The 26,311-nt window shown below is 38.2% G+C and overlaps 1 protein-coding gene and 1 non-coding gene across 5 annotated transcripts in view; one reads left to right on the top strand and one right to left on the bottom strand.

Annotated features, from left to right (window-relative positions):
* Positions 1–26,311, top strand: part of LOC133521824 (prominin-like protein) — a 130,416-nt gene that overhangs the window by 17,831 nt on the left and 86,274 nt on the right. The gene's annotated exons all lie outside the window — the stretch shown is intronic.
* Trnae-uuc (transfer RNA glutamic acid (anticodon UUC)) lies at positions 18,005–18,076 on the bottom strand. Its single transcript has one exon. It is a non-coding gene; the product is annotated as a tRNA-Glu (tRNA).

Below are 26,311 nucleotides of genomic sequence, written 5' to 3'. Positions count from 1 at the left end.
TGGTGGTTTCCCACCAGCTCTGAATATTTTCTAACCACAAAACCGGATATATACTTACGAATTACGAAGTATGTTTACCACTATTATGTAATAAAACAAACTTTTTAAAACATCTATCTGCTTACCTTAATCAACATAAGTCTCAGTTTAATCAGTAGTTAAACTTATGATTTACATTATAATATTTAATGTAATGACTATAGAAGCTTTACGATATGTTCACGATTAAAACCAAGTATCAGGCCGTCTTCAGTATGCGTGTGGGCGGTCGACCTATAATACGAATGAGATAACAACAGTGTTCCTGATTGTAGATAAAAGCCTCCAAGGGAAATTAATCCGTATCGCCGTGTATTTTAAGGTCTGATGGCCGTGAAAAGTGGAAGTGTCTTTTGTCATGCTAGTACAGTGTAGAGACAGAGCAAATTGCATCCGTCCGAGTTCAAACAAGAAACAGCGGATATCAATTAACACAAGTGACCGAAATAATCTACGGCTTTCTAGAGATTTCCTACGCGTGTCATGCAATGAGGGAATTTAGATCATGTGTGGTTGTTTAAGAAACTTTTTTCTATAAAGTTAGCTGTAGTATAATTTTCTAAAAGTTCTCACTCGAAATAAAAGTTGCATTTAGCACATTGGGAGTACTGGTTATGCACCTGTGATCTCATAGAGAACTATCAAACAGATGTTTGAGGTCACTGCCTGAATCGATCGGACATCTTAAAAAAATCTATCTTTAAAATAAGATTTTAACGGACGTATTTAAGACTACCAAGAATGTCGGTGCTGTCAACCCTGTTCCTATAATAAACTCCTTGTATCATCAACTAAGCAACAACTACCATCCCAAGTTCGTGCTGTTTATAGTTCCCTCGTGTTTTGATTCCAAACCACGTTACTCCTTCACATGGCTATGTTTGGACACCTGGCTCCGGTTATGAGGCGTTAATTAACTGCCCAAACTGTCTATTATCGTGCCTGTATCCTCGCCACATCGTAAGTTTTACAATACCCCATGTATGAAAGGAATATGGAATCCGGAACATCAAAGCAAGGTGAAAATGAACTGTCGACTTTGAGTGAAATAAATATTATGACCAAATGAAACGCAAGCACTTTTTACACGATTACTAAGCTGCGTATGCGTAATTAGTGTTGTTTGAGGACTGTGGTAAGTTTCAAATGTTGTAACTGAAACTTCAACTACTTCCCGAAATCTGGGGGCCTACCGCGAACATCATTAGAAATTTCGTTATCTGCCTCTATCGCTCTTGCATATTGAATGCTAGAAAGGCATATAGATGAACTAGCAAAGTGATTCGCGGTATGCCCTCTGATTAAGTTACCTTATGAAATGTGCTACCACATCGTTGATTAAAAATAATAGGTAGGCTATTATCGATTCTGGCAATACCTCTAAGCTTTCAATGAATCGTTCATTTCTTGAGGTTCAATTCGATACGATGCATCCTGTTAATGGAAGTAATTTAAATTCCGCAGACAACTGAGCGAAATGCGATGCTTGACTTTATGTCCCTTGTCGATTGTTTAATGCCCATTAAGATTCCTCTATGGCTTTTCAAACAGTCTCTGTTGAGAAAATAAACATCTAATTATTTGTTACTAATCATTTCGTGGTTTAACGATGTAATTAAAGATTCTTTCCATTTTATGACCATAGTAAATATTCAGTATCTTCGAAGACTATAAGTTCTCTCGTAAATATTGATGACATACAATACATGCATGCATGCTATTTGAGATAATTTTTCTCTTATAAACTGAAATAAAATATTTTCTGAAAATAATTTAATTTGTTCTAATACTTCTAATAGTAATTTTTCTCTTATTTCGAAGAATTTGTTACATACACCTGCCTCACGTACTTTCTTTGCATACCCTAGCAAAATCTTGAAATACAAGCGAAACTCTATTTTTAACTCCTTTTCTTAGAACGGGTCTTTCTGTTATTTCCAGACTGACAAGTTTTTGCAAAACGGACCATGTCTGTCGGATGTCTGTGACTTGGCAGTTTACAAAAATAAAAACGTATCAGTTTACCATGTACGCATTGTTTCCACAATAAGTAGTAGCCAGCTAGCGAGTAACATAGGTTAGAGAGGTCGTCGGCCGTCTTATCAATTTTCCGGCCCGCCATCTGCCGTATTCAGATCTCATCTTAGCTTCAATTGAGCTATTAAACCGACCGTCACGTGCGCAGATACAAACAAGTTGACCATTTCTCAATCTTATTGCATTGAGATAATGTCTTCAAACGGTCACTTTGCTTGAGATCTTACAATTCGTTGACGTAGATAACTGTCCATTTGGAAACCTTAATCCAACGAGATAAGACTTACTTATGGCCAGTTACGAGTAAGTGTGGCTGTTAGTGCCACAGGATGTCGTCGATTCAGTAGCCTACCCATACAGGGACTGAAGATATTCGATAACGTTGGATGTCCTGTGGATTCCTGTCATATCTTCTTGTACGTATAGCTATCTCAATATTTCTCGTTCCGAACATGATAGCTTTCGATGTCAAAATGTTCTCTTTCCGAAATCACAGTTTACAAAATGGTTGACATTAGCCAGAATAGCGGCTATTTATGACCGGACAAAATACAAAATCAAATTAGGATCTTTCGGTTTGGCTCATGGTTGACTGGTAGAGAATGCCTTCTGGCATTAAGTCCGCCATTTGTACTCTTCATGTATTGTGCAATAAAGTTTAAATAAATAAATAAAATCACGACCACTTATTCGAAGTGGCAAACTAAAAAGAAAGCGAGAGAGAGTATTTTAGTTAGGCTTCGCTGTTCGGGGTTTTTCTCCACCACGGGCACCATGGAGTACGAGACTGAGCATCATCTGGAAACCGAATATATACGCAGAGGCTCGTTTGAATCGTTTGCACCATGATCAGGTCCCCCGGGCTGTTAAACCTCGTCAGTCTTGCTTGAGTGGTGAGTTGTACCTTGTATCCTCACTTACACTACCGTCAAAAAGTTTAAGACCAAACACTATTTTTTGTTTTATTACCAGGAACACGTTTGATCGGTAACCCATTTGTTTTGCAAGAAGATAACGATTTCAAACATTCGACAAAGATTTGTAGAGGCTACACAGCTAATAAAGAACAGCAAGGTGTGTTAAAAACATGATTTGACCACCGCAATCACCAGACCTTAACCCGATCGAGCTTTCATGGAATGAACTTGACCGTAAGGTCCGAAAACAATGTCCGACATTAGCAAAAACTCTATGGGAGATACTGCATTATAAGTGGAATTCCATAAGCCAAGAAACGCTACTATACACAAAGTTGTAGAAAGAATGTCAAGATTACTCTGGAGTAGAAAAGCGTCGAGGATTTTTCGATGAGAAACTGTGAAAAAAACTTTTTATTATTATATATACGAGTAGGTATGCCTTTTTGAATAAATTCTGAGTAATAAAATGTTTAAAGCTTTATTTTTCAGATTGTAGGTATCTGCTGCAAAGTAGTATTTTCGTAAAAAAAACATTAAAGTGTTGATTATTTGCATATTTTGTGTTTGGTCTTGAACTTTTTGACGGTATTGTAGAAGCGCGTTTATACATATCTGAGGGCGATACCCAAAATGTCAATTGTTTGTAGAAAACTCCAATCGATACTTAAATAATGTACGTAAATAATCACATAAATATTCTTTTTGTTTGGGATTTGTCGATGTAGGATTTGTATCTTGGCTGGCCTGACCTCTTTACTTAGGAGTCAGCGAGCCTCATGTTTTACTATCTGTGGCTTCCATCAGAGAAGGGTCCTTATGCTTCATCTGCAATCCTTTGCACCTTTCTATGAGAATTTCTATTGAAATATCTGAGTAAGATTCTTACTACAATAAAAAATGTAGTTTTAAGCTGTGATTGTAAAAACCAAATAGAATGGCGGTAAGCGCCGGATGTTTGCGACCCGCGGCCGCTTTATCGTTGTGTGTTCACCTTCACATTGGCGGTGATTATCGGCTGTTACGTTGCCCAACCGTTGTTTTATCAAACACCACAAAAAATAATGAGGTACTTGAATTTAACGGAAAAAATACTTGTATAATCGCGGTCAAAAAAGTTAAGTGCGTTATTTTCTAAAATAATGATTTGGTCCACGTTTTCTTCAGACCGTCCAATGGGTTTCGGCAATTTGATACATGTACCACTGATACACAGATAATATCACTGTGCTTCTTGCAGTGATACTCGTATAAGTAACTTAACCTTTCGTATGCGTCTGTCAAAAATTTGCCATTTATTTAGCAACCATGACATATTCATGTTTAAGTTGAATTTGGTTGAATATATATGGAGCAGATCTGCTCCTAAGCATATGAAAGGTTAACAGTAATTCATATTCATTGTCACTGTGACAAAGTCAAATTTATTACATAATGAAGCATAAGGACCCTTCTATGTTGGAAACCCCCAAATTGCTTGATTGTACGGTTAGGGTTTCCAAGAAAAGAAAAAAAAAATACAGCAAATATTCCCAAATTGAGTAAACGCGGTATATTGTTCTTAATTAGCAGAGGCGGAAACTTTGATTGATACTGTAATACATTTCTTGTGTCAGCTGGAAAAAGGCACGTTTATTATTTCGTTTCTTATATTTCTTTGGATTTATTATGCTGATAATGCTGATATTGTTGGCCCTGAACTCTGCTATCTCTGAAACAACTCTGCATAGCCTGCATTCGGAAGCTTGTTGCTGCGTCTCTGCGTCGTCTAATTATAGGAGTTTTTTCACGCGTCCCTAATGTTGAACACCTGTTATAATACTAAAAACTGAACATTTGAACAGTCAGTGCCGAAGGGCACGGTGTGCGGCGAGCGTGAACTCCTCAATGGATGTTAATTGTTGTACTGATTGATAGTAGCCAGTTTCATTGTCTCGTTACGTCGATAATATCTGCTCGATTGTTATTTTTAGCGAAGCAAGTGCTTCTTCATAAATACGGTGTACATTACGTTGTTATTGTCAAGTCATTAGAGCCCGTTAAAAATACGCTACCGTTTGTTACAAAACGAAATATTATTTACACTTTAATTTCACCAAATTTTACCTAAAATTCTTCAATTCCGCTGAAATTTGAGGAAATTTCACGAAGTATACCAGGCTTCCATAGACGAGCAGCTGATGTCAAGGATCGCTGCGCTTGAGCGTTGCGATAAGATACGCGGCCGTAGTTAACACAGATGCGCGCGACGTCACGATAAGGCCGCCCCCGCGCGTCCCCGCCCTGCCACGCCATCGCTGATAACAATAACTGCTCGCGACTCATGCTCGCCTAGTACTTTTTCAGGAGATGCGTGAAGGAAAGCGTTTTTCAGTGCGGCGTCATCGTGTAAAAACCACGTTGAAACGTCATAGTCCGCTGTAAAACTATACATCGCTTGACCTATTTTAGAGATGTTGTAAGATTTTTAATCGATGTTGTGGTTATGAGTTCTCGTTTCGCATTTCCCCATTTTCCGTTGTGTAATGTTATCTTTATATTTTCAGAGCTATAGTGTCGATCTCATCAATTGTCTCGTTCGCAACCGTTAGCACGAGAGCTCATTAGCGTTGACACATATTTACCCCACACAGAGTTTAATGAACCATATGGGTACAGCTGCATTGGAGCAAAAAACCCCTGTAAGGCGAGCTTTATGCTGAGAGTCGAGTGCTGACCCAATTGCATTTCGTTAGAGCGGGTCAGTGGGTACACAGCGTTTGCTCACGTAAATTTCTGTCGTCTCTTTTAGTTACCACGGCTTGGTCGGCTTGCCAAGTTTGCTTAAATAAGAAACTTAATTTTTCGTATGCCTACTTCCAAAATATACTGATACATTCAACTCGCACGATAAATGTGATAAACAATGTTTATATTATACTTCATGACCTCATCTTAAGACTTATCAGTTTTGACGTTTCCCGTCGTAAAAAGAATTGATAACTGTTCTTTAAATATATATCAAAGTAATTGGAACATAGTATAAAGATGACGCTGCTGAACCGATATCATATCTATATGAACCAAACATTAAGATGCATTAATAGTAATCCTATCTATTGGACAATATGGTAAATCCCCCAGTATCTAATAAAGTACCGCATTTCATCGTGGACAGTCCACGTGTGTAAGTTTTTGTGATAATGACAAATTTCTATAACGCTTATTGGTCATTTAGCATGCCGTGTGAGTCAAGATCTCAAAGAGGCCTGGTTTCAATTTAGGTCGCCCCTGCATTCGCAGATGTTATCGTTTACTCCTGGTGCTATTATGCCGTCTGTATTTGCTGATAAGTTGAAATGAATTCCACCGGCGTTTGCATAATTCACAACAACTGCGCCTGTATACGACTTATCGAACAAAGGACGCACAAATCGCACCAAAATCGATTACACCTTAAATTCATTTGTATTACGTGGCTACCAGTACCACTTCCATAGCGAATGGTTTTGGAGCGGCGCACAAAGTTGCGTAGCGTTAGCGGTTAGACAGCCCGCTACGGATTAGGTTTCCGATTCTAAAACGATCAATACGACCAAAAATCCTGATAACAACGTAGAAACATTTATATCAAGCAAAAAAGTTCATCAAGGCTGTATACTTGCTCAATGTTGAACTGTTCGCGTACCTTGGGTGAGTAAGGAATATCTAGTCTTATATGCCTTGAAGCACGAAACTATGGCGGGTCCCAGTTCGCTAATTGACAATGATTTGGCTCGACCCAATAAACCTGCAGTGATCGGCGATGTCTTGTTTGACGTCCGATCCGTACTCTAATCATTAACCAATCTTAGTCCGTTGGTACTGTTACTACTGTTGGCTCTACCTGCAAACCCCAAGGGCCTGCAATCTGGGTCGCACCTGCATTGCGACGCCAGACCGACCCGCTTGCTATCGGTGCATTGCGTGCACTTTTCGGGAATATGAATAGGGTAACCCAACTGACCTAGATTTATAAAGTCGGTAAACAGCATTGTGTTTATATAGGTCATTCATAAGCTTATGTTGGTGTTCATTTGTTTTTCCTGTTTCTGTGCGTATACGTTAAACTTGTTGACGTCATAAACACGATTTTATTATTCAAATGCTATTAGTCCAAATGGTACCTATTCTTGAAATTTCATATGACTTCAGTGAGGTGAATGGTGTTCGATAGACATCATTTTTGAGCGATCTGGACAAGTCAGAATATTTTATACGTATTCAGTTCTTGTTGAAGTTTATTCTTTGTAAGAGAGAAGAAAAACTCGTTATAGGAGACACAATAGCGAAGTTTGTCCCCGAAACTGAATGCCTAACGGTACTAAAGATGGGTAACGTCTAACAACTTAGAATGACAGTTAAACTATTCACCCGGAGGGGACTGAGGTCGAATCAATTGCAATCGGCACCGGCACAAACCCATTCTATTTATGGCAGGACGTTACATGCAAAATTATTATTGGTGGGCTGGTGGTCCTATATAACATGTTATGATGATATTTATTATAAATGTGAATATTTGTATGTTTGTAACATGTTTTTCCTCGACCATGCAAAAACGACTGAATTTTTTATCCCGGAATTTATCAACTAAGCCTACCTCTAATGAGGGGTGGAATCTAGTAAAGAAGGTGAGGAAGTGTAATTTTTATACTAATTCAGAATGTTTGTACTTATTATTTTATGACAATCATAAACAGCGATTCATACGGCGTTCTTCAATTCTGTATAATTATGAATACAACTTAAGCAATTTTGACAGATGAATCGTTACTAAGCGCATCCCATGATATGTTGTTTTATTTTTACCCTCAATCTGGATCGAACATGTCAGGCCCCGTTACTCACGTTAACGATATATTTATTCATAATACGAACTCATCTTTTTCGTGTCGTCGCTGCGCAGAGTCAACGTCAACAATGTTGATCGTTTCAATGCCTTATCGCTCTCACTTTACATATTAAGACCGTCGTCTTATTGCGATAAGAAATCTTTAAAGATTTGTCATCGTCAACGATCAGTTTCCGATGTCGATTGTAGTCGAACTCTCTATTGAATAGAATAGAATACATTTTTTTTATTAGTAAGCACACAGACAATCAATCCACATATAAGAACAACAAAGAAAAAATAAAGTGCCACGAAATGGCCAAAATGAATGAAATGGATTGTTGTCAACTTCTGATGTAAGTTCTGTCTAAATTCCTGGCATGCCACGGCATCCCACTTTATAATACATCTAAACTCCCTGAGCAATAACTTTTTTACAAATATACTTTAGCCGTCCGGCATTCAGGCCTATTAAACTAACTAGATACTTAATCTTTTTAGGTATTCGTCCGAAATTCCTGACGTTTCCGTATTCTGACCGCAGTCCTGACAAATTACCGACATTCCTGACAAAGATAGACAGATTTTGATATTTAAAGAAAAGCGTATGAGATGAATGGTTAACTAACAAAACTACACTAACACAGGTAAAATAAAGGGGATAAGGATTCTAAATTTAAATAGATGCTGACAGTCAGATACGACTGTTGCGTGTGTGCTCGCTCTCCACGGTTCAAAAACCTGACCTAACGTATGGTATAAGTGAACGTAATGCAAGACTGATATTAAATTAATTCAGAAACTATAACCTTGTCTATTGGTGTTGGTGCCCTTTGAGCGTCATCGAAAATGTCTAGAGTGGAGACACCTATTTGGCTTTTCATGCTGAGTTGGACTTAAGCAACTTCGCTATGGGTCTGAGGTGAGATGATTGTATTTTTACAAAAAATGTCGCCTCACTTCTAAACTTATAACCATAAATCTCTAACGATCTATCGTGACGAGTAGCTTCTAATGCTGGCGGTTCAAGTTGAACTGTTCAACTATCTCCATTGTGTTGCAATTGATGCAAGCGCCGCCGCGGACGCAGGCGCGCCCGATTGACAAATCGTCAGGAACACGAAAAATACCACTATAACTGCGCTATCGACCAGTATGTAGTCTGACCTCTTGTTACGTGAAGTTTATACAGATCCAGGGGTTAAATTATATGCTAGTAAAAGCTGTTTGGTTTAGCAAGATGCGCTCCGCTGGTCCCCAGTGTTTCCACACCGCTCCAGAATGTCCCATATTGTGCGCTTGTCAAATGTAGGTCGAATCGATGGGGATTTAGCGGGATTCCCGGCATTATTAGGATTGTTGATGTTTTGTCGTTTCCGATGTTCTAGTTCTAGTCATTATTACACAAATTGATTAAGTCCCACAGTAAGCTCAGTAAGGTTGAGGGTACTTAGGCAACGATATATATAATATATAAATATTTATAAATACTTAAATACATAGAAAACACCCATGACTCAGGAACAAATATCTATGCTCATCAGTCTCATCACACGAATAAATGCCCTTACCAGGATTTGAACCCGGGACCATCGGCTTCATAGGCAGGGTCACTACCTACTAGGCCAGATCGGTCGTCAATTGAAAAAACATACTATAGCAATCGTGCTCGGTCCGCTTTAGCATTATCTGCCGTATCTGCTTTGCTTCAAATTATCCATAAAAAACTTGTTGACATAGTTGGTAAATGGAACCGTGGGCATTTCAAGTACTTGTTTTTGCTTGCCTATAGTTTGTTTCATTTGTCTTTTATGTATAGGCGGAATCAACTGGAAACCTTGCTTGTGCAAACACAATTTTGTGACAATACTGACTTTAAACGCTTGTCTTCGCTGAAATGGCATCTTTCTTATCAGCTGCCACGTCGGACATAATTACATTAATGACGGTTTAATTAGGATCTGTGTGTTACAACATTTCGCCGTCGACACAGTCTCTTGCGTCACACGCATTGTCTCGTGATGTATGGGCCAATAAATCTGTAGTTCGGCAACTCTCGTTCTTGTTTGTTCTAAATCTCGTTCGTGAGAGTCGAATTGTATGTTGAGGCTAGTATTTTTTTCTTTCTCTATAATACCTAGTTGGTAGGTAATTAGATATACCTACTTTGTGTTTCGCTTCGGCGTACGCCACCAAGCCCTTACTGTAAAGATACAAAAACAACTTGGCGTTGACACGGCATTATACTAAACGGGGATACCATGTTAACATCGAATGTTGTACACGGATTACGTTGTTATGTTAGTATTAACACCAATACGTACTTTCCTTTCTTCTTTCTAATCGGGAACTACTCTTTACTGATTCGCCATCTGTCGCCAAGTAGCTGGAATGGTTCTAAATAAAAAGCGCTCATATATGTTCCCACCAACAAAGCGCATATGTTCTATCTCAGAGTGATAAAATTGGGACATGCACTTGCACAACTCCGACTATTCGCAGCTGGCATAATCCCCAGACTACAGTAGCAGTGGCCACCCTTCAAAGTGCTCCATTTCTGCTGAATAAACAAACCTAACAAACCTTGAGTCAGCACAGCTCTGTTATATGTATGAACAGACGGTTGATTGTGGGCTTGTTAGCCATCACAGTAAATTTGGGTCAGCTATAAACTTAACTGAGAAGTGTCAGCGTTCGTTCGAGCCATATCACACGGCGACCGTTTGTGGTTCAAAAGTTGCTTCTTTCTCAGTCGTAAGATTTTATCTGACTATTCGTATCAAGTTGACTGTTTGAATTTTCAACTAAGTTTTAGTATTTCATTGAACTGAAATTAAGCTTCCTGGTAATTGGTAATTCAGTGATAATGATAAATTATGATACAATAAGGCTCTGATCTGATGCGGAGGCCATCTTCCAGCCATAGGAAATCAGTAATATAGGTAGAACAGCGCAATGTGTGGGGTCTTCTCTTCAGAATAGTGTCGATGAATTTTGAACCAAAATTTTCGATGACTGTGCGGTGAAAGAATTAAGTATAGTCAGCATTAAGGGCTAGTAGGAGTAGTAGGTATCGCAAATGTTCTTATGATAGAAACTTATTATGTTAACCTTATTGTCACATAATAAGTAATAGTACTATCGTTCAGAAAAGAAACTTCGTACAATACTGAAGTTTGACAGCGATTCAGGGACGAATCGTGTTGTCCCTTTCTAATACAGGGCACTATCTATATTTGTATCAATGTGTATTCAAAACGTGCATTTCATTAATTTCAGTGTGTACTTTTGTTTGTGTCTGTCATTCATTCATCGTTACTTCTGTTCTACTCATTTCCTCAAAGGTTAACTGGAAGAGATCCCATACGGGGATAAGTTCGCCTTTGTTATGTTTAATTTACTCTGTAACTGTGTTTTTCGTGTTTTTATTTCTATGTACAATAAAGTATACATACATACTATCCCTTTCGGCTATTTAGGGTTGTCAAAATTGTCAAGTCAAATCTTATATGTGGTTATGCATGCAAAGGGACGTCTAGTTGTGCCAACCTTTTATAATTTCTCGGAGCAATGCTGAGCCGAACGGAGCCGAGAATGCCCGAAAGGATCAGTTTCGCTCCCCTGTTGTTGTATACAAACATAGTAAGCACACGGTTGTACCTAATGTGCAGAGAACAGAACATCACCCGCATAGACAAACCTTTTAACATGTGAGTTAATGCTTTCTCTTTTATTTACAGGTAATATACTGCAGCTTTCTCTTCAACAATTCGTAAGTCAACTTATCGTATAAGTAGCCCTTCGGAGTTTTCACCGATTCACTTTTGACCTTATACGTCCTATCGTTAACTTGGCATTCATAATGAGTAGGTACACTAGGTACTGTAGCAAGAAATAAGAGAAAGAATGGTTTACTCGCTACGAGAAATAAACGTTTATTTTAAATTTAGACATAAAAAAAAGAACATTAAAAAAAATTGGGATCACCGCAGGAATCTACAGATAAACATTTAATTCACACTAAATTATACAAATCCTATAAATGTTATCCATCTAACACGTGCCACGGAAATCAAACACAAGTAATAAATAAAAAGTATCTGCCACCGAAATCAGAAATACATCCAGTTAACTTTAAGAAGAAACGTGCCACAGAAATAAAACTTATGAAATGAAAAAAAATACTGGCTAAATCTTTCTTGTTCCCTATTGGTACCAGTAAGGAACGGCCAGGAGTAAAGTCTACATAGCATAAAAATATTACAGAATTTAATGTATAAAATACACAGAAAAAAAACCGTTGAATGAGTGTTTGCTAAAAATAGTTCATCTGGTTGTATTAATCAAAAAAATAATAATTGGACACTTCCCTTGAGAGAGATAGCTGCGTAGAAAAAAATAGGCTTAGGCCTATGATGCACCGCGTCAGCACAATAGGCACCCCCAACGTTCAGGCTGACGTCGGTGCTGTAGGTAGCTATCCCGGACGAACTAAGCCGGGTTTCGTGGTAGGCGCCTTAGTCCGCGTCCTTAAACGCAATAGTAAAAATATGCTTCCCCGGAAAGAAAAACTGCGGACGAAGAGAAAGGCCACACTAAAGTATACATTTGAAATAAATAAAAACAACTAAACAAAGATCGAACAGACTTACCCGCGACAAAGAGCGGTTTTCCCAATTTATAACGCGACAATCGTTATCAACAATAACAAAGGCACCGATGAGCAAAATTAATTTTATTCCGCTTTGAAAGATGTCATCAAATATGATCTCACGATGACACATTCTTCCTCTTTTCTTATTATTTTGGCAGTTGTCAAACCAAACTCTCGGGAATCAACCTACAAAAAAGGTTTCTTCCAAAGCGTAATGCTGCAGTACTTACTAAATTATCTACTTCTTAACTAAGTTGTTAATTGTGAAAAGAAAATTAGGCTTAGTGATTAAAAGCCTGTTTCATAATGTCCAAGTAAAGTATTGGGACCTAATTGACAACAAAAAATTCTACATAACTTAGCACTTTATCTACCAGCTAAGCTTATTTGAAGATTGTGAAAGCCCACGATGACTTCATTCATCAGATAAGTGGCAAGGAACTGATTCAGAACTTTACTTGGACATTGCGAAACAGGCCCTAAATAAACTAAAAAGCTTTAGTTAAAATATAACTATAGGTAAGTACCAGTGGCGGATCGTTCAAAGAACTCGATTCCCACCGGCTTGTCTAATTTTATCCCGTTGAGTACTTTCACGATCGGTTTATGGAGAAAAGGAAAGCAAAATTAGCTCCGGGTTTCCTACGAATATTTGTGACGCACCGCCACTGGTAAGTACAGTCAAAAAATGTCTACATATTTATGAACTCGACTTCTCAGTCGAATCAAAATCTAGGTCGGAGCGTTGCATTAGGTATGTGAGTAGGCACTGAACTGGTTGAAAAGCAGAAAATGCAAATCTAACAAATCGTGGATGAACGCTTGTCCCATCATTTTCAATTTTGTATTTGTTAGAAAGAAACAAATTAATTAAATAAATTTTAATTAAATTCGTTTATTTCAGGCCGGGGACCCATAATTTTTTTTTCCATTTATTTAACCTGGGAGTTTTACGCTAAGCCACCCCCGTAATCCAAAATATTACATGTATGAATCTAAGTAAAAAAATGTTAGTTACAATTCCATCATCAATGTCCTCGTAAAACTTTTTAATCAGGTTTTGCGAGGTACTCGCACACCAGAATCCTGGAAAACTGCCACAGTCACCATCTTACATAAAAAAGGAGATATATCGAAGCTGAGTAATTATCGCCCCATAAGCCTCCTTTCCCATACGTACAAACTCTTCGCAAAAGTTTTATGTAACCGCCTAACTTGTATACTCGATGAATGCCAACCTCCCGAGCAGGCTGGTTTCCGGAGCGGATTTTCTACGATCGACCACATCCATGCGGTAAAGCAGTTAATGGAGAAAAGTCACGAGTACAACCGGACCCTGTGCATGGCTTTCGTAGATTACGAAAAAGCCTTCGACAGTGTCGAGCATTGGGCCGTGTTTGACTCTCTCCATCGCTGCTCAATCGACAATCGCTACGTGGATGTGCTCCGGGAGCTATATAGCTCGGCAACAATGCAAGTCCGGCTTCACAAACTCAGCAACCCAATATCCATCAAAAGGGGAGTGCGTCAAGGGGATACCATTTCACCCAAGCTTTTTACGGCGGTACTAGAAGACGTGATAAAAACGCTTGCATGGGACAAAACTGGTATCAATATCCATGGTGTCTTCTTGTCGCATCTCAGATTTGCCGATGACATTGTATTGTTCGCCGAGACCCTGGAAGAGCTTCAAGTCATGGTTGAAAGCCTTTACCATGCTTCTTTGAAGATTGGTCTTAAGATGAATATGTCCAAGACTAAAGTTATGACGAACATCTCTAGTGAATCGATTCCAACTATTATGGTTGGGAACGAAGTACTGGAGGTGGTCGAGCAATACGTGTATCTTGGACATATTCTATCTTTTGACAAAACACACCAACGGAAGGAGATCTCCAGGAGGATCCAGCTGGGTTGGGCGGCATTCAATAAACTGGCGGACATCCTCAAACCCGTTAACATTCCACAATGCCTGAAAACTCGCCTCTTTAACCAATGTGTCCTGCCCACCATGACCTACGGTGCCGAGACATGGACGCTCACTAAGGAGACTGTGCATAAAATTCGAGTGGCACAGAGAGCCATGGAGCGCGCCATACTCGGCATCAAACTTCAAGACCGAGTGAGGAATGTCGAGATCCGACGTCGCACCAAGGTGCAAGACGTCGGACACGTCATTACCAAATTAAAATGGAGCTGGGCGGGACATGTTGCCAGGCAAAGTGATGGCAGGTGGGCCAAAATGCTAACGGAATGGTGGCCGCTTACAGACGAAAGGAGTGCCTGGCGTCCGCTGGCTCGTTGGGTGGACGACATTCGGAAGACTGCGGGTCACTTCTGGATGAGATTGGCTCGGGACCGGGATAAGTGGCGTACTAGAAGAGAGGCCTATGCTCAGCAGTGGGCGATAAAAGGCTGATGATGATGTGATGATGATGATGAGTTACAATTCCTTAGACTATATTAGTACCTATTCGTATACGAAAAGTAATTACAATTAAATTAAATTATTACAAAATTTGGAAGTTTGAAAAGTTGTATGAATTAATTTATATTGCTACAAAAAGGCACAGAGTCCAGTGCGATGTCTCATCTCTGAATCCGGTCACTAGATCACGCTGACCAATCGAACTAGTTCGCCTGCAGCTGTTCAGTCTTAGTGCCGTGACACAGCCATTCTAAGCTCTAACACTGCATAACCAACTCTATCACCTTCACTTTAAGTTTAAATTACACTACTTACGCAAAAATGAAAGAGCCTGTCTGAGTCATCAGCGTTTATGTTAAGTAAACAGTTCGATGGATAATCGACTTTGTACAGCTGGAATTAAGGTATGTTTTCCATTGTTTCCGGTCTGTGAAATATTTGCAGGTAGACAGGCTGGTTGGGGCCAGTTTGGCATAATGGAGGGCCTTGGATATGGTTGCACTTTGTCTAGCCTATACAGGATATAGATAGATATGCTTAAGTATTGATAAACTCTGTACCGACTTTGACATGATAGGTTAAACATGGCAATTTGTCTGCTCGTTTGCTTCTATTAATCATAAAAAAGTAATAAAATATCTTAAGTAAATATCTTGTACGTTTAAGTACATTAAGGCGTATTTCAGTATTATATTTTTTCTCATGACACCAGTGTCGAACAATTAATAAAATAATGGCATTAGAATTCTTGGAATTGGTCATCACACCAGGGACGAAATAAATAGTTTTAATTGTGTTTGTGCTGGCAATTTGCTTATTGTTACTGTCTGGCGTGATCAACGAAACGAGGTCAAAAACCCACTAAAGACGCATGAATTTCTTGTGGCACGTTAAGGTAAATTGTGAACACATTTTGCTTAAACTTGATTGAAGCTTTGAATCTTCTTTTGAAGCAATAACTATAGTAAGAGAATAAGTAGTAAGGGTGTAAATGTTTACACACATAGAAAATACATATGGGTTTGTGCACATGCCTTAAGCATTATCATAATGAAAGCTTTTACGCTAGGATGGATCCCTAATCAGATTCACTATCGACATGACATGATAGAGTGGACGAGGTGGAGATATGGGGCTCGGAGCTCGGAAAATATTATACTTAAGTGTGAAATATACGTCACAGCGAAAAAAATACCGTTAATTTTAGGTTCGAATTGTTCGAAATGAATTGCATCTGAAATTAATAAATTGTATTTCTAGCTCCTGACGCTTTATGGCTTCTGACGGCATCTTCGTCTGCGTGAAATCATGATGATGATGGATAAAACTTATTATAAGTTCTTCCCCGTGCCTCAAACTGTCTCCCTGCCAGATTACGTATACCTTAATTGGTTCGGCGGTTTAAGCGTGAAGAGGTAAAAGACAGACTTAATTACTTCCGCGTTTATTATATTTATACTAGTACGAGTAGAAATGTGATATAGCTACCGCTTTTCACAGTGACATTATTGAAGTGAAAACTTCTTTAGCGACACTGTGCACTTACTGTGATGGGGAAAAAATTTTAAACTCGCGTCAGGTGTCACGTGACTGAAAATTCGTAACACGGACACGTGACATCATGGTGACGGGCAAATTGAATGTCATCGAAGCCTGGTTACTTTTGAAAAACCGTATCTCATTCAAGTGTGACATTTTATTTTCTTCATAATTATGGAAGGTGGAAGCAAGGAACAGAAACTCCTTAGGTAGAATTGTTGCAAAAATGTCCAGCTGTCAGCTATAAATAATAGTTCCAAATCTCTCCAGAGTAGCGCTAGAGTGGCTAAGAACCTAGGCGTTATTGACGGAGTGAAGTGCGCTGTCTATGATTAGATTTTTTCTCAAGTATTCTAGGTATTGTAGCGCCACCTACTTATGGTTTTTGTCGGACACTTTTTGGTATATGGAGATTTTGTTCCTTGCCTCTACCTTCCATATTCATAATCGAAGTGCTGTCATAACGGTTTATTGTGTTGTATTGTATCTTTGTGTTGTTGGGTGTCCATGATTGTAGATACTCAAATTTTTCCTTACCAAAAAGATTGTTTTACTTAATATGATGGTGAACGATTCATTAACATTTACTGATTGTGTAGGCTCTAGTTCTGCTCACGTCTCATGAATTACTCTGTATATGTTATATATTAACACTAAACCCCACACTCAAATTTATTTACGTAGGTATAATAGATAATTATCTATCTTTTAACACTAAACCCCGCATTCAAATTTATTTACGTAGGTATAATAGATAATTATCTCTTTTTTATAAAACTCCTACTATATTTCGCCAAAATATCAAAAATGCGCAACGTTAATATTCAAGTTTTCACTTCTGCCGGCACTCCCGGAGTGCGTCCCGTTGTTGTTTTTTTTTTATAAAATGATGAAATGGTTATTTGTTTTACAAGGGGGCATGCAAAGTTGTTGTTTAACCGCTCGTGCAAATATTGATACCTGAGCAAGCGAAAGATTCCAGAATTGAACCACGAGCGTAGCGAGTGGTTAGAGAAGTGGAATCTTGAGCGTTATGAGGGTTTCAAGGCACGAGGGTTAAATAAACTTTGCCTCCGAGTGAAAAACAACATTTTTCACCACACCAACGCGAGGAAAATACTAACTATGAAATACCTAAAAATCAAACCAAATCAACGTAATAAAAATAAGATCATTCAAAAACATCATTTAAACGACAATTCTACCAGCTAACATAAGGATCAACTCAAAATTTGCATCTGATGACTTTGCCCCACATGTGGATAAAATGCAACTTTCTCATTCGTTTTTGAACAATCAAGAGGGCCTTTACCAGTTGGTGTGGTGAAAATAAATACATACATATGTTATGTCGTATCGCAAGTGATCGTTGAGGGTGCAAAACAATTTACTTACCCGCTGGCCTGTGAAACGCGATTCATTATTGAAGTAGGTGCGGAGGCGTGATTAAATTTTATTAGATCTGTTAACAATAGAATAAAATCTAGGATATAATGTTTATTTTCTGTATTTATGGAAAAAAAAAATGCAAAAAGTTTTTCCCGTACCGGGAATCGAACCCGAGCCTCCTGGGTGAAAGCCAGGTATCCTAGCCACTAGACCATACGGGAGTTGTGAGTTTCGGTAAAATTATATATCTAATAGACCTTGTCATGTACTGTATGCGCTGAATAATAATTACAACTTGTACTAATATTTGTGTTATTTATATTTACGGTTGATTTTAAGGCCACTGATAATTTAATAGTAAAATACGAACGTACCAAATTGGCAATCTATTATTATCAGCTATTTGTGGATTATGTTGACCAATTTTTCTACATAGCACAGCGTGTTTCTCACAAACCGGGGTAATCTAGAACCCCAGAACCCCACCTGTAGCGGCCAGAGGGCCTACCGCGAAAAACGATAAAGAACGATAGCGATAGCTCTCGCATATTAGATCGATAGAGGCAGATAAAAAAATGTAGTTCTTCGCAGTAGGGCCTCTGACTACGACCAACTGTGTGTCCCGTGTGACCGGGACGCCGGCAAAATTGACATGTGTTCGGCAAATTCGAGTGTCCCAGAATTCTTTGTCCTAGTCCAAGGTAACAAGATACTTGTATCTTGTCTGTCGAAGACTTATATCTGTGACTGAATAGGACTGGTTGAGGATACGCTTTTCTCAATAGCGAATTATATAATTGTATAGAATAAACCATAAATATATTATTCCTGAGGTAAAAATATTTGGTACCGTAAGGAGGGGCTTTTTGGAAACCATGGGGCTATTTAAAATTTTTAAAATAAAAGGTTTGGTAGTTTATAACTTTTGTTTTACTGGTAACACAATTTTATTTTTATCGTCTGGCAATACTTCAACTAAAACTATAGTGGGGGACGAGATTTTGAGATTATGAATCCATCGTGAGTGCCGCAAAACTAATTTAGAAAAAAATCGTCATAATTGTACTTATTTATGTGTGGCCTACTTTTGGTGTGTTACGGGAAGTTTTTGGAGGTAAGTTGAATATGAGATTTGTCACATATTGTACGTTTTCTTGTGATTCTAATGATTTCTACCGGCGTTTTCTAACCTGTTTAGATCGCCATGTTTGTTTAGTATTTATGAAATGGGGCTTTTTGAAACCGTTTTGGGGTTATTTGGAACAGAATTCCAAATAGCCCCCTTCAAGGGTGGTGATAGTTTTGCTAAGATTATAGGTGGTATACCAAATAACCCCAAATGCAATTTTCGAGTATTTAAGGGTAAGTTATATTTTCTTGTTTCAGTTTTATGACCATGGTGCGTACATATGTTAGAAAATATACAAACACAAGAAACGGAAATGCATATCTGCCATATCAAAACTACGACTTCGAAAAGCTTCAAGAAGCAGTAAATTGTGTGAAGGATGGGAGAATGAGCTTAACTCAGGCAGCGAATACATACGGCGTTTCAAAAAGTACGTTGAGTAGGAAAACTCGAAATATTCATTGTACACAAGCAAGCGCTGGCCATCCGACACTATTTACACCAGAAGAAGAGAACATCTTCCTTAAATTCATATTACTAGTAGGAGAACGGGGGTTTCCTTTTGACACAACAGATCTTCGTGCTTTTGCCCAGAAATACCTCAATAAAATTGGTAAAAATATATATGGGCTTGAAGACAATTTGCCCGGGGTTGACTGGGCCCGTAACTTTCTTAAAAGACAATGTACACTAGTTTCGAACCGCAAATCTGCGGATATCTCCACAGATCGAGCCAAGATAACGTGCCAGGACAGATGATTTTTTTGAACATTATACTAAAACTGTTGAGGGGGTTGCTGCAGACTGCATCATAAATTATGACGAAACAAACCTTACTGACGGCAATATTCACTACAACGTAGTTCTATTATTCTATGATTCCGGCCATATTTATATGAACCATTGATTAATAAAAAATGCGTCAGTCATTTTATATTTTATTTACTTCCCCTTAATTGTTCCAAATATATCCCACATACTTCACTAAAGGTTTAAAGGAATCACTAAACTAATTCCAAATAACCCCAAAAGCACTACCATATTTTTATAAAAGAGTTAGTACCTATGAAAAGAATCTATTGGCACTGTTAATACACAACCATTTGAAATTTTATTGTTCCGATTATCGCCTGATGAGACAAATTGAAACAAAGCCAGAAACTTTGAAAAAAATAATTATTTTGTGTCAAATTCCTAATAGCCCCACTGTTATGCTATGCGTTATGTTATGCGATATTTGGAACGGCACTTTTGAATAAGGGTAGCTTTGGGATTTCAATGAATATACGGTTAATAGGTACCAGGTCACCGGTAAGATGTGTTACGAGTAATCATTAAAGTACAAATACCTATACTTACTTCGTTTTAATAATAGTTTTTCACAAAACTTTGTACCAAATAGCCCCACTTTACGGTATGTATTTTAATTTTTTTTTTTTTTTTAATACTACGTCGGTGGCAAACAAGCAGACTATGTTAAACTATCTAAATATTATTATGCACCTATATCGCCTAGTTCTCTTCCAGTAACAGAAAAAGCTTCATTGACTTAGGTCGATTTGTGTTCAATTGACGCAATTTATTATTTTGCCCTGGCCCGCCTGTTACGGTGGCATTTCCTTTCTGACACACTTCTCTGCCCTATATTGTGCCCTAGTACCCTACCCTACATCTTTTGTTTGTTGCCCTTTATTCAATGTTGTATACAAGAGACAAGGGTTGGAATGAACCGGCTTGATACTTTATTTCTTTACATACTTTAGTTTCTTTTATATTGAACGGGACACTTCACATCATATTTACATCCTGGGTCCAAAGAAAATCATTGTTGTTTACTTCAGTTTGCTTTTTTATCATTTTTTTATTAGCCAATTTGTGTGTCCCACTGCTGGGCAAAGAAAATATCTAAATTATTTTGTTATTCGTAGTTAAGTATTTATATATTGTAGTTGATTACATAGGAAATGCCTTCACCTAACCCTTGACGACCTCCGATCCCACGGCAGACCAAAAAAGCGATGTCTCGATGTCGTGAAAGCGGATATGGGTGTAAACGGGCTCACGTGAGAGGATGCCCAGGATTGCGCGACGTGGAGCAAGGCAAGTAGGAAAGCGGACCCCGGCCAAAGCCGGGATAACGCTAGGTAGAAGAAGAAGATATATAGTTGTCTGAGTAGCAACAACACAAAGCCCTCTTCGATCTTACTGTGGCATATATCTCAATGGCCCAATGGCCCACGATAAGCCCACGGCTTCATCTCAGAGTCCACCATCTTGGACCAGCCTGGCGGCGCTGGCTTCCCCGAGGTTGCTTGACTCCTCGATATGTTTATACTACATTGATAAAATATGCACTTCATATACTAACCAAGGTATCTTGCATATTGTAGCTATAGTAGAAAGTGGTTCTACTTTAGTAAATATAGATATTTGCCATTTTCAAAATTATCTAGTTTTTGAAGTCACCCCAATATACCAATATGTAACATGCTACATATTGGGTTAACTTCAAACCCACCCATGGGTCTCTGTCTATGAATATATTTGAATATAGATAGTTGAGTTGACATAACGGAGTTAACTATAAATTTGAATTTCCAATGTTATTCTTATTCCACATGATCCCAACTGAATTCATCAAGTTTAATTTAATCTAACTAATGTCTTAACATGAAACCAATATAAAAATATTTTATGACCTGGGAACGACGGCCGTCACGCATTAATATTATCATAAGATACCTAAACCAGTCCTTTTTAATCATAAATACTTGTAGTTTGACTAACTTTCTGTCACATATGACCTTTTACAATCAGCAGGCTCTTTATAACCATTTGCAAGCAAGCATTTGCCTCAGCCTGAACTAATATAAGTGATCTGCTCATAGTTAAATATAACGGATATACATTGGTTGGTCGGAGTCAGAGGTGATCGTTAAGTAAGTGGTTGGAATAAAGAACCTATTGTCATGCAACTCACGACCCATCCCGTTACCGCGGCGATAATAACCTCTTCACGTGATGAAAGAACGTTAAAAATTTTGGTCGTTTAGCTTTAATCAAGAGTCAAAATGCGAGTAGTAAGATTAAATACAGAATTGTCTCGAGAAATTGTAGAGGAGCCTTGCTTGCTTCCTTTCTAAGCGCTATTATAGGGATTCTGTGGAAGGCTAGCGTCAAAGTAGGTATTCAAAAGGTACCTTGTCACCAAGCTGCGTGGAAACCTTTTCAGTGATGTTACAAAGTGAATTCAGAGCATGTTAGTTAAGTTGTTGTTGTTTAAACGTTCTGAATAAGTTTTATTCTATTCGTCAATTCTGAATGCTCTTTCTTAATAAGATTACAAGAAAAACATCCCAATAAGACCATTAAGTCCCTAAGATCCAAGTCTATTTGATTGCGACGGGCTGAAAAACACTGTTGCCAAGTATATTCGGCCTTCGTCTCCCCTTCAAATTAACTAAACTTTACCCTACGTCGAACGTAGGTAAACGGCCTGAGTCAATCTAAACGGGAGCCTAACGGTCGATGAGTCACAGGTGGCTCGTAAAACTGATGCACGGCCCGGGAATTCGAGCCGGAACGATATCTAGTTACAAGATATGCTGGCTGGATTGTGAGGTTTAGTATTAGTTTATCCGGGTTTTGCAACAACTCTGAAGCTTGTTTTTGTGTTGTGTTCTCTGAATCATAGCGCCGATCTTACAATGACACGAGAACACAGTTGATCGCCGCTGGTGGTCTGGGCTTAAGCTCATCCCGACGCAGAAGCAGTTTCTTTATTGAGTAAAGAACTGTTAAAGATCTTTAGGGCGGTTGGCTATCCGTATCTCTCCTAGAGTTAGCTTGCTGTCCAAGTGAAGAAGCCGCTTAGCCACCTAACCCTCTGATATCCTTAAAAAGCAGCAACAACATAGGTACTGCTTTCATCGCATCTCAATCATGACATTTATGACTTGTTTGACAACGTTATTTGATGACAGAGTTAAGTCTAGTAGCACCAACCATATTTTATCGACGAAAGGCGGTTATCACACTGGATGCCATTCGGAAGTCGCTCCGATCTGTGAGCGGGATGTCACACATCATTCACTACTTCAGCGGAGGAGAGGTATACATATTTCATGTTCTTACGATCACAGACAGTTTGTTGCAACCAGCCCTACTGGTGTGCAACGAAGTGGCTGCTAAGCATTATGAAACCTGTGAATACCAGACTTGCTGAACTTAAAACAGCGTCTTTGTTCTATTGTCGAAGTAATTGGCCATTATCTCCCGAAACCCATTCTAGACAGCTGGGTTACAGACAGTTTGGTTGCACCGGTGTGTGAATTTAATTAGCGCTAATGGGTAGTTTATAGTAGAAGAAGTTGATAACTCGAGAAATAAAATTGAAGAAATTTAAATTTGAACTTGAAATAGAATTACAAGAGGTTCAAATTTCTTCAATTTTATATCTCGAATTATCATCTTCCCACCGTGTACGGAATTGTACTAACCACTTTTGATTTAACGACCTAAGGATCTTGGTCTTGGACATCAGGGAACGTGACCCTCTCCTATTCCAAGTACTTCACGTCAGTTGGATTATTCGAAGGCGGTCAACTCGAGATATTTTTCATTCAGACCCTACACTCTCACCTTCAAACAATTCGAAAGCGTAGGCGGGTTATTTACATGTATTTTAGACTATTTGTTGTCGAATCCATTGACCATGTGTAGACCGGCATGCAGAGAGTTAAGTATTTGATATATACTGAAGTGTGTTCTAAAAAGTGTACATAAAATATTAGAAGTCTAGATATCAACGCCCGCAGTTTCATACGTGATATATGACCCATTTTAGGGAAGGCAAAAGCTCACTGGGCCCATAAATGAAATCCCCTAGCGAAACCTCTGACCTCAATCTGAAACGCTAGTTTATGATCACGGTATATAAAATACCAAATCAAATGGTGTAGCATCTTATTCGACATTTGTCTAAAAATAGCACATATCTTTTCAACATGTGACCTTAGCGATATGATATGACCCAGCCGACAGTCTTTGGGTATTTATTTCAATAGACATCAGATTTGTGAATCAAAAGTATCTTGTATCAAAGTAGTCCCTTTATTCGTCTTTTATTTAATGTTTGTGTCAGAGTAATTCTAAGCTTCGAGTCCAGCTAAACCCTCTTCATAAATTTAAATTGGATTCGAATCCTTCATAATTGAATTCTGGATGAGATTATTATCTTCTTTTTTGTATCCTTTTTTCCGTCATTCCTTAATAGGCTAATTTTTGATTGGGTTAATAATAGGAAATTACTTAAAAGCTTCAAGCGGCTTAAGAGCAATTCCTAGCTGAGCAACTTTTCAAATCTCGAATTTTTGAAGCTATGTTTCTGTCGCGCTGCGGTGGGCGGGAGCGGGAGCTATCTAAGTGTGAGTGCGCGCACACAGACGCGAGACTCGAACGCTCGCTCATTGCGCGCCGTTCCGTCGACATCGCCCGCGAGCCGGACGGAATTTATCCTGCGCTGCCCGACCGACGCAAGTTGTTTTTGTTAACAACAATCACAATCACATAATATTGTTTTTCATTTTTATATTATACTGTATCTATTAATTACTATATAGGTAAAAACTGCAAAAAAGAATGATGTCCCTGCTTCGGTCGTCGTCGTACAGTCAAGTGCAAAAATATGTATCGAAAGAATCGTCTCATAAATAAGGTACTACGCTCTTATTACACTGGACTAAGATGCTATGGGACATATTTTTGAGTAAGATGTGTACACCCATATTTTTACACTTGACTGTACCTATCCGTATCAGTAAGTTGGGAGTGATCATGGTGTGTTGTGAAATTTTGTAAGTAGGTATAAATATATGTTTAAACTACAATCTATTTAACTTGTAGTACGATGGGGCTAAACTTGATGACAATGACAATCTGGGTAATGCCGGACAATTTTGGGACCAATTGAGAGAACTCGTGAAAAAATGTTTTTTCGAGATCTCAGCACGTGACAGATTCTTGAAGTATGGAGCGAATCGTTAAATAATAACCGTAGATTCGGCCTGAATTTTGGTATTCTTCAATATAGAACGGTTAGGGTAACGAGTGTTTTGCCATCAAGGGAGAACATCGAATGGTGAAAAAAAGTTGCTTCTAATGGAAAGAGAATAAGGTATCATAAAGAAATAGATCCGGTGTCTGCCCTTCTCCATTGTATATAAATTACATTACAGCCACCAATAATTACAAACTTAAAAGTTGTCAACGAAAGTTTTTTTTTCGTATTTTTGTATCCGATCTTAACCCTGATACAACGATTGGTAAAATTGTGGATCTCAAACTTTGATACCTATGTCATACCTCATAAGGCAATTTGATAAGTAAACAATGTGCTAAGAAACCTCTTATTGTAAGGTTTACTCGAAGTAATAAAATAAGAAAAACCACTAAAATAATAGATAGGTTTCGAAGTTTTGACAATTTAAGATCTCGTGAACTGTACAGGTTTAGTGAAAGTGTAAATGTATTGTTTATTGAAAGGAATGTATAACGTATACTGGAATATATTAAGTACTTAAGTAGGAGGGACAAAAATCAAAATAAAAAATAATCGTGCCCAATCATTTTTAATGAAGGTCGCCAAAAAAATAAGAATCAAACTTAAAAATCAAAAAGACTAAATAGTTCTTTAAAAAGGTCAAGGTCACTGCGAGCCCATCTTGAAGTATGGAAAATAAGTAAAATTGCGATTTTATTGGTTTAATTTTGCAATGATGTATATAATATATAGTTGATATATAATCTTTTTTTATATAAAATGTAAGGATCGTATGTAAAGAGTAAAGTAAATATATAGGAAAAGAGAGCCCTCTTGAAGCATTTTAAGGAAACTAATTTCGAAGCCCTATCTCTATTTTGTATCCGAAACTAGCTATGTATGTATGCGTGCACATCTACATATGCATCCGTATGTTCGTATCCGAAAAATTGCTCATTTTCATTTGCTATCTATTTTACTCGATTTTGTAATAAAATTCAACATGTATCATCATCCCTATACAATATAAATACTTTTTATTGCACACCTCAATAAAAGAAAACAATACAAGAGAAAACAGAAACATAAGCACAGGTAAACAACATGCGGTCTTATCGCTAAAAAGCGATCTCTTCCAGGCAACCTTTGGGTTGCGGAAATTAAAAAAATTACATTGTCAGTAAGTAAGTGTACATATACATACAACTGGATAAAAATAATGGTACGAAAGTGTGATCATTGATCAAGAAAACAATAAATGTGATAATTAAGTAGGTCAGTAGGTAA

This window comes from Cydia pomonella, chromosome 10 (genome assembly GCF_033807575.1).
Source record: "Cydia pomonella isolate Wapato2018A chromosome 10, ilCydPomo1, whole genome shotgun sequence".
NCBI lineage: Eukaryota > Metazoa > Arthropoda > Insecta > Lepidoptera > Tortricidae > Cydia > Cydia pomonella.
This window is presented reverse-complemented; position numbering and strand designations above follow the sequence as displayed.